The sequence below is a fragment of the Sceloporus occidentalis genome, unplaced genomic scaffold, assembly GCF_023333645.1.
Source record: "Sceloporus occidentalis isolate IW3139 unplaced genomic scaffold, rSceOcc1.0.p SCAF_6, whole genome shotgun sequence".
NCBI lineage: Eukaryota > Metazoa > Chordata > Lepidosauria > Squamata > Phrynosomatidae > Sceloporus > Sceloporus occidentalis.
In genome coordinates this window covers 140,704,521-140,715,139 of record NW_028316986.1, presented here as the reverse complement: position 1 = coordinate 140,715,139, position 10,619 = coordinate 140,704,521, and positions in this window count along the sequence as shown.

Below are 10,619 nucleotides of genomic sequence, written 5' to 3'. Positions count from 1 at the left end.
TCATTAATATTTCTGCAGCCTCAGACTTTTAAGATTTTAAGATTTTCACATGATAACACTGGAATACTTTTCTCGGATGGTTTACAGATGTCCAGCATAACTTTAGGCAAACGCCCCACACCTGTTCATCTGGGTGTGTGTTGTGTGCTGTCAAATTGTTTCTGGCAACCCCAATCAGGGACGTAGCTAGGATTTTAGGAAGGGGGGGGGGTCCAGACTAAGTGCCACCATTATAATGTGGCTTGGGTGTGGCGGTGCAGCAGCACACACCATTCATTTTTCTAATGGAAGGGGGGGGGTCTGGACCCCAAGAACCCCCACCCCCCTTGGCTACGTCCCTGCCCCAATGCAAACTTACCATGGGTTTTTCTTGGCAAGATTTCTTCAGAGGAGGTTTGTCATTGCCTTTCCCTATGACTGAGAGACTATGATTTGCCCAGTGTTACCCAGTGGGTTTTATGAGTGAGCTGGGAATTGAAGCCTGGTCTCCAGCATTGTAGTCCAACCCTCAAACCACTACACCACTCTGGCTTTCTGGAACTAAGGCAAAGGTAAAGGTTTTCCCTTGAAATGAATGCCTAGTCATAACCAACTGTAAGAGATGGTGCACATCTCTGTTACTAAGCCAAAGAGCCAGTGTTGTCTGAAGATAACTCTGGTGGATAATGTGGTCAGCATGACTGCATGGAACACTATTACCTTCCCACCAAAGTGGTACCTATTTACCCACTTACAGTTTTACATGCTTTCGAACTGCTAGGTTAGCAGAAGCTGGGGCTAGTGCACAGGATTTCACCCCAGCATGTGGCACTTGGGCCTCGAACTGCCAACCTTATGATTGTCAGAACTGGCATCTTACCCACTAAGCCACCACATCCCTGCTAACTCCTTAGAGACTCTTGCCCTCTTTAATTCCACTGGGCTTACTTCTAAATTAATATTTGTACAACTACACTTAGATTAGATCTACCTTCATATATCTCTAAAGAAGACATGATAATATTCCATAATGGAAACCTTATGAGTAGCAAGATATTCTTAACACTCAAACATTGTATCTTTAATCTGTACCTAAGAGATTGCTGGCACTTTACTTTTAAAAAAGTTACACATTTACCATGGCTGACAAAGCATGCTACTTTAGCTTGTAAGTCTGGAAGTTAGTAAACTAAAAATGAGGGGTGTGTTATTATCGTACGTAGCACATGCAAAATCTCTTTTGAGTTCCTAATTTACCTCAGGGCTGATGAAATCCTTTAGGCTCAGCTCTAAATATGAGAGGTGCAGCTGCATCGCTCCAGGAGAAATTGCAGAAAGGAGATTATTGTGCTTCAGATAGCCACTTCAGTGTTCAGTGTCATTTTCACTGAAGGGAACTATGCTGTCTCAGTGTTTTCAAGATTTTCCCTTCTTCTTCTTCTTCCTCGTCTTCCTCTTCATTTCCTCCCATGTCTTTACCCAAATTGTGGACAGACTCAGTGGTTCTTTCTAAACAGAATCTGGACATAATGCTTATACTCTGGGGTTTGGTTCCAAGATCTAACATGTATAACAAAATCTGTGTATGCTCAAGTCTCATTAAATATAATGACATAGCAAAATGGTACCCTTATAAAATGGAAAATCAAGGTTTGATATTTGAAATTTATAATTTTTTTTGAACATTTTCAAACCGTGGATGCTTGAATCTGTGTATAAAAAAATCCATGTATAAGAAGGGCCAGCGGTATCCAGAATATTGTTCCTGGTCTTTTATTTAAAGCTGTGCAGCACCAATTGCCTGGGAGGGCTTCGCCACAATAAAACGCAAAGCCGCATGTGGAGGAAAGGCCACAACTTTATTAATGCAAACAGCAGCAAAAAGGTAGGGTTGGCCAAAAGCATGCGTTCTGGATCATCTTACAACCCGCCGTTGTAGGATAAATGGCATGTCATACAAAGCAAGGCCTCAGGATGAGCTAGAGGCTAGATTAACGCCCTCTCGTATCCATGCAACCCACAGATTGCATTTAATTAAAGCGCCTAGTCACCGGGAAGCGGTGTCACGTTATGGCCCACGCAATGACCACAACGTATGCCCTCATCACTCCCGTGTCCCATAGGGACTCCCGATACAGTGCTATGCAACCTTATAGACCATGCCTACCAGATCCAGAACCTCTGCTGCCGCCCCCAAAGTTGTGACAGCAAACCACGCACCCTAGGGAGGGTGGGTGGGAGAGCCGAGCAGAAATGGCGCCAGAGAGGATGCCGCATGGCCTTTATATAGGCTACTAGCAAAGATGGGGGCCAAGAGGGGAGTCACCCCGCCCCCAGGAGCAGCCAACCAATCGGCTGCCCTGGAGGACCAGGGCGACCATCGAGAGGGACTATCCGCCTCCCAGAGCATCACTCAGGAGGCGGAAGTCCCTCCCTTTCCCCTCTCGGCCAGCCAATTGGAGGCCAGTGTGCCCCAGCAAGGCATGCTGGGGCGCGCCAGGCCTCCGTGGCGCCAGGCCCCGGCGGCAACGCTGCCTGCCCAGGGAGTCGAGCAGCAGCCTCTCTTATTTCTTTTCTCATGATAAGTAGACACTTGAACATCACTTTTCCCAGCTGATAACCCTCTAAACAAAGACAAATGTGTTTCCCATGCTGAGGTTGCAGTCCTGGTTTTCGGGAAGTAAGCCACCTTGATCTCAGCAGGATTTAATCTTGAGGGTCAAACTATACATATGCTTTAGCACATATTTCAAAAAGGTGCTTCCTGCTCTATTGAAATATGTCTGTCATAGACTGAATCTTTCCTTTCTCCTGCATTTAGCTAGCTTTATTTGGGAATGGTGACTGGAGGGTAAACACAGACATAGTTGCATACTGTCCAGCATTTCACAAATGAAAACCAGGATGTGGGTGACCACACAATAATAGAGTGTGGTCAAGATGGCAAAAGCTATTAATATGGAATACCATGCAAGATAGTGGAGGATGCAGTAGTTTGCTCTTGCATGAGACTACAGGGAAGGGCAGGGAACCACCCTTCCTCTTCTCTCCCCCACTGAGTTAACTGAGTGCAAATTATTTTGCACTTTGAACTTAGTCTGCAGCAACTGAAGCAAGATGAGGACAGAGGGGGAAAGTAGGAGTAGAAGAGAGAAACAGACATTTTAAAAGTGGGATGACAGAGGCTTAATTGAAGATATATTGTTGTAAGCCCAGTTGCTGAGCCATGTCTCTTCTGTTGCTGGAGAAAAAAAAGTTTTAACAATAGGAATACATAGTTCCCCGAATGTTTAGTTTGACCCTTAGTAAACATTATAAGGTAGTGTCAACTTTCTGCGTATACCATTGTTCACTTTCAGATATATATCAATTTGTTATGCTCTGGCCTTTCTGGAAAAGTCACTCTCTGTCACAAAATGTTACATAGCCCTCTCCAAATAAAATACCGTAAAATAAAATAAAATAGGTCTTTATATCATAGAATCATAGAGTTGGAAGAGACCACTAGGGCCATCCAGTCCAACCCCCTGCCATGCAGGAAATCCAATTCAAAGCATCCCTGACAGATGACCATCCAGCCTCTGTTTAAAGACCTCCAAGGAAGGAGACTCTATCACCCTCCGAGGGAGTGCATTCCACTGTCGAACAGCCCTTACTGTCAGAAAGTTCCTTCTAATGTTGAGGTGGAATCTCTTTTCCTGTAGCTTGCATCCATTGCTCCGGGTTCTGTTCTCTGGAGCAGAAGAAAACAAGCTTGCTCCCTCTTCAACATGACATCCTTTCAAATATTTAAACAGGGCTATCATATCACCTCTTAACCTTCTTTTCTCCAGGCTAAACATCCCCAGCTCCCTAAGTCGTTCCTCATAGGACATGGTTTCCAGACCCTTCACCATTTTTGTCGCCCTCCTTTGGACATGCTCCAGTTTCTCAATGTCCTTTCTGAATTGTGGTGCCCAGAACTGGACACAATATTCCAGGTGGGGCCTAACCAAAGCAGAATACAGTGGCACTATTACTTCTCTTGATCTAGACACTATACTTTTATTGATGCAGCCTAAAATTGCATTGGCCTTTTTAGCTGCCGCATCACACTGTTGACTCATGTTCAACTTGTGGTCTACTTGGACTGCCAGATCCCTTTCACACATAGTTACATTCAGCCAGGTGTCCCCCATCCTATATTTGTGCATTTTATTTTTCTGCCCTAAGTGCAATACCTTACATTTCTCCGTGTTGAATTTCATTTTGTTAGCTTTGGCCCAGCTTTCTAGTCTATTCAGGTCATTTTGAATCTTGATCCTGTCCTCTAGGGTATTAGCTATTCCCCCTAATTTGGTGTCATCTGCAAATTTGAGAAGTATGCTCCCAATTCTGTCATCCAGGTCATTGATAAAGATGTTGAATAACACTGGGCCCAGGACAGAGCCCTGTGGAACCCCACTGGTCACTTCTCTCCAGGATGAAAAGGAGCCATTGTTGAGCACCCTTTGGGTTCGGCCGGTCAACCAATTACAGATCCATTTAACAGTTACTTTGTCTAGCCCACATTTTACAAGCTTGTTTGCAAGAATGTCATGGGAAACTTTGTCAAAGGCCTTACTGAAATCAAGATATACTATATCCACAGCATTCCCTTCATCTACCAAGCTGGTAATTTTATCAAAGAAAGAGATTAGATTTGTCTGGTATGACTTGTTTCTCTGAAACCCATGTTGAGCTTTTGTGATTATGGCATTGCCTTCTAGATGTTCACAGACTCTGTTTAATGATCTGCTCTAGAATCTTTCCTGGGATTGATGTCAGACTAACTGGACGATAATTGTTGGGATCGTCTTTTTTTCCATTTTTGAAGATGGGGACAACGTTTGCTCTCCGCCAGTCTGCTGGGATCTCTCCTGTTTTCCAGGAGTTTTCAAAGATTATTGCCAATGGCTCCGATATTACATTTGCCAGTTCTTTTAATATCCTTGCATGGAGTTCATCTGGTCCTGGAGACTTAAATTCATTTAGATTAACAAGGTGTTCCTCTACTGTCTCTTTACTTATTCTGTGCTGAAATTCCCCTATTCTGTCCTCTGCTCCATTATCCTCAGGTTGAGCACCCTTTTCCTTTTTTGAGAAGACTGAGGCAAAGAAGGTGTTGAGTAATTCTGCCTTTTCTCTGTCCCCTGTTAACATTTTGCCATCCTCTCGACCCAGTGGCCCACCATTTCCTTCTTCTTCCTTTTGCTGCGGACATATCCAAAAAAACCCTTTTTGTTGTCTTTAACCTCTCTAGCAAGTCTGAGTTCATTCTGTGCTTTAGCTTTTCTGACTTTACCCCTACACATGCCTGCTATTTCTTTGAATTCCTTTTTCGTGATTTCCCCCTTTTTCCATTTCTTATACATGTTCCGTTTCAAACTTAGCTCGGTTGAAAGTTCATTAGTCATCCATCCTGGTTTCTTGAGACTTCTCCCGTTTTTCTTTCTCACCGGAACTGTTTGAAATTGTGCCTTCAGAATCTCCCTTTTGAGAAATTCCCATCCGTCCTGAACTCCATTATCTTTTAGTACTTCTGACCATCGAATCGCCCTCAATACTTCTCTAAGTTTACTGAAATCCGCTCTCCTAAAATCTAGAATGTGTGTTTGACTATGCCTGGCTTCTCCTTTCCACTGTATAACAAACTCCAGGAGAACATGGTCACTTCCGCCTAATGATCTGACCACTTGCACCCCATTAACCAAGTCATCCTTGTTGGTTAGGATCAGATCTAAAATAGCTGACCCCCTTGTTGCCTCTTCCACCTTTTGGACCATGAAATTGTCTTCCAGGCAAGTGAGGAATTTGCTAGACATTGAGGATTTTGCTGAGTTTGACTTCCAGCAAATATCAGGATAGTTGAAGTCGCCCACCACTACTACATCTCTCCTTTCTGAGTGTGTGGTCATCTGTTCTAGAAAGGCATCATCCAGTTCCTCAGTCTGACTTGGGGGGTCTGTAGTAGACTCCCACCACAACATCCTTGTTGTTTCCCTCCCCTTTAATTTTTATCCACATGCTCTCCACCTGGCTGCCAGTATTGATGTCCTGGATCTCTTCACTGGTGTAAATATCTCTGACATATAGTGCTATTCCTCCTCCTTTCCTGTTTGGCCTATTTCTCTTAAAAAGGTTATACCCCTCTATTTCCACATTCCAATTACAGTGGTGCCTCGGGTTACGAAATTGATTCGTTCCGCTGTCAATTTCGTAACCCGAAAGGCTTTCGCAAGCCGAATCCCCATAGGCGCTAATGGGGAAAAGCCGCTTTTTGGTGCGAAATCGCGCCGAAAAGCACCAAAAGTTTTTTCGTAACCCGAAAAAACTTTCTTAACCCGAAACAGTTTTTTTAAATTAATTTTTTTCGTATCCTGAAAATTTCGTAACCTGGGTAATTCGTATCCCGAGGTACCACTGTATAAGACTCATCCCACCAGGTTTCGGTGATGCCTATTATATCATATTTGCTTTGTTGTACTAGGAGTTCGAGTTCATCTTGCTTATTTCCCATGCTCTGTGCATTAGTGTAGAGACATCGCAGATCACGGGTCCCATTTACTTGCTGCTTGTGCAAGTTTTTTTTGCCTCCAACTGTTGGGACCTTGCACTTTTTTTCTTGTTTCCTCTATGTCTGTTTGACTATTTTCTCCAGCCCTTTCGCCTTCCTTTATATTGTCTCCCTTCCCCACGGAACTCAGTTTAAAGCCCTCCTGATCAAGTTCTTGAGACTGTTGGCAAAAACATTTCTTCCAACTGGCGTGAGATGCAACCCATCTGTTGCAAGAAGTCCCTCCTCATGGAACCGCAGCCCATGATCGAAGAATCCAAATCCTTCTCGGCAGCACCATCTGCGGAGCCAGTTGTTCACATCCACTATTTTCCTCTCCCTTCCTGGACCGTGCCCTTCGACTGGCAGAAGAGACGAGATGACAGCCTGTACATCCATTCCTTTCAGCTTCCTACCAAGCGCCTCATAATCCCTTTTGATGTTCTGCAGGCTGTGTCTTGCAGTATCATTGGTTCCCACGTGGACCAAAAGGAAGGGGTATTTGTCAGTAGGCTTGACCAGTCTTGTCAGCCTCTCTGTCACATCACGGATCTTTGCACCTGGAAGACAACACACCTCTCGAGACATCTTGTCAGGCCTACAAATCACTGCTTCTGTACCCCTCAGCAAGGAGTCCCCCACTACGACCACACGCCTCCTACGAAGTTTAGCAGCGGCTGTCCCCTTGGGTGGGACTCTCAGGCTCCCCTGCTCCGTCCCTGAAGTCTGTCCATGCTGCTCTTCTTCATTCTTCTTGATAAGGGAAAGAGCTTCGAATCGATTCTCTAGCTGCAAGCTCCCTGAAGAATCCCTTCTTGGCCTACTTCTCTTTGTGACATTCCTCCAGCTGTCTTCCTCCTGTGTATGTGAAGTGACCTCCACCTTAGCATCTTCCTCTGCGTGGTACTCATCCAAGATCGTTAGTTCTGTTGTGTCCAGGAAATCCTCTTGTTCCCTAATATGCTGAAGCGTAGCTACTCTGGACTCCAGCTGCTGCACTTTCTCCTCCAAGAGCGCTACCAACTTGCACTTGGTGCAGGTGAAGTTCTCCACTTCTGTAGGCAAGAAGACAAACATTCCACAAGAGTTGCAGGTGACTGCAGCAGATCCCTCGCCGTCCATACTGCAAGGTCTTTAGTAATGACTATAACAGGACTGTGGGGTTCCTCTTTAAAAAAATTCTCTGGTAAAAACCAACGTTAAGGCCCCTGATGACTTGGCCTTTTTCACCAGTCTGTGGAAGCAAGTTCAGTCTACTGGGAATACAACTTTAAAGGAATGTCCTGGCTGCTATCTTATACTTAAAGGCAAGGTTCTGTTTCAATATCTGATTCTAACCCGATGCCACTTGAGTAGAGTTGTTGAGTTAAAGAAAATTAAAATTGTTGCCCCTTCAGCAACAAGCACACGGTCTCAAAATGGCTGCCCAGCAGCTCCTCTCCTTCTCCTCTCTCTGGCCGGACTGTTCTGGAAGGCTCTGGAAGGTGTTATATAAAGCTAGTCTGCTAGGAGAGTTGGACTAAAACTGCTGAAGTAATGTGATTCGTACCTGCTTTTGCAGTTTCTTCACTCACACAAACAAAACTGGTAAACACACAGATACCAATGTGCAATGTGTTTCAAATGTTTTAAAAGAGAATCAGGGTTAGCCCTGCCATCAGGTAGAGGGAGTGATCTGCCCCAAATAGCAGATACATGGGAAGCATTGGCAGCCTCCTGGCTCTTTCTGAACCATTCCTCCTGAACTCCTCAGTTATCTTTCTTTGTTGGAAGAAAGAGCCATGTATACTACATCATCTGTCTTGGGCCCCTAAAACTAGCTGGCTACCTTGGGTATTGTGAAAGATGTTGTTCAATCCAAGTTAGATCCGATCACCAGTCCAGTTGGCTTCTGCATGTCCTTGTAGGAAGGCTATCATTTTGTCCTTCACCTTAGCCATTTTTGCAGGTATAAATGGTAGGTGTGGTGTCCTCATGGTGCATAAAGACACATATGTACTCTATGCAGTTCATAAGTGTGAATGTAGAGCTCTTTATTACATTTTAAAATTATATTTGATCCTGAAGTAATATAAGACCTCTCGTTTTCAGTCTGATTTATAAGCCAATATTTCTAGCCTTGCTTGTTGAATTCAAAGGTTTTGTAAGTTGCTACTGAATGTGCATGTGTCGCATGCCTCCACGTCATACCATCTTATCATGGGGTTTTCTTGGCAAGATTTGTTCAGAGAACATTGCCATTGCCTTCCTCTGAGGCTGAGAGAATATGACTTGTCCAAGGTCACCAAGTGCTAATGAATACACAAGGTATATTGTCTAATAACTAAAGTTTACTAAAGGTAGAATAATTTACTTTATACATCTTTTGTCATTGGATAATATGTGGGGTTTGAGATTCCTAGCCCTTGTTTGTGAGGTCCCAAACTCACTCTCATATATATATATATATATATATATATATATATATATATATATTTCTGGGAAGCACTCCTGCGGGGGCTTTAGATTGCATGCAATCCGTTGAGTGCATGTTGACCATCCTTATTGTATATATTATATTCTAGCCAGAACTCTATGACCAGTCAGTTTTTAGCACATTTGTTCTTTCTTGCCTATTGTCCCTATGTTTATGTAAGGATGACAATAAGTAAGATATACTTTAACTGATCAGTCAAAACATCATCTGCAAAATTGCTCTGGTCAATTATACATATGTGGACACTACTTTTACTCTTCATTTAAACAACTGCAGAGTTTTGCATGATGGAAGAATATGTGAAATAAACACTGGGAATGGTCTGAGCATTGTGAAGCTCCATCAGTTTTAATTAGGAGTTTAATTCAAACAATGATATCAGTAGCTCTTGAGTGTGGTTAATTTTTTTTCCTGGATGATACCCAAAGTGTGCTGTACTTTGTGCAATGGTGTATATGCTAGATGTAGATCATATAGTAGATAAAAATATGTCATCATGAGAAGTATTTTTAAAAAGAAGATTTTTCACATACAGGTTATTCCTCATCACTCTTCCAACTGAATCTGCGTTTACTTTCTGTAGCACATTCTACATCTAAAAAAACAATTATCTTTCGTATGCACTGTTTGTGTTGTGTCCATCCTTCCTTCATCACCTTTGCTGTCATTGTCCTTGCCCTCATTGTTGCTTAACATGATTGGCTGAAGTGACCAATATGACCTCTTTTTCCCCTTCTTTTTTGATAATGTCATAGTTCTACAGGTGATGTGATAATTTCATGAATGCCCTTAAATGAAATCAAGTGGGTCACCTATGCTTTAATCTGATGAAAAGTTATTATGAGCAAATGAAGCCAAGGACAAGTAAGGGCAAGAAAGAGGAGAAAAAAAATGCTTTACAAAAACTTGGATGGGAGATGATAGTGGCCCAACATGAGCTCAGGCTCTCCCATTAGGTGTTAGTGAGTAGGTGAAGGAAAGTGGGAGCAGGAGCAGTGGAGTAGCAGTACTCTGTAAAGATAATCTTATAAAGATCATCATAGGGAGCCCTGGTGGTGCAGTGGTTAAATGTCAGTACTGAAGCCATTCACTCACAGCCACAAGGTTGTGAGTTCAATTCCAGCCAGGGGCTCCAGGGGCAGCTCAGCATGGCATCCTTCCAAAGTCTCTAAAATAAGTACCCAGCTTGTTGAGGGCAATTAGCCTACACACTGTAAACTGCTTAGAGATGGCTTAGTTCAGTATGAAGGGGTATGTAAATGTAGCTGCTATTGCTATCTTAATCTGACAGGACTACCTGTTAGGTAACTGAATCACATTGAATGTGTATCTGAGTCTGAAGACCAGGAATAGCCCGGGGATTCTGTTAGTGTACCAGCCACCCCACTGCCTACAAGACTCCCTGGCTGAGCTCATGGAACTGGTCTCAGAACTGGTCCTGATATCACTCAGACTTGGAACAATTACTAAGGAAGGTCAAAGAACAAGGTAAAAAGGCTGCTGAACATTCTGAACATTTCTGGCCCAAAACACCCAGACCAAAAGAAGTGGGTTCCAGCCACTTTGGGGGCATGGCAGTTACATGATGGA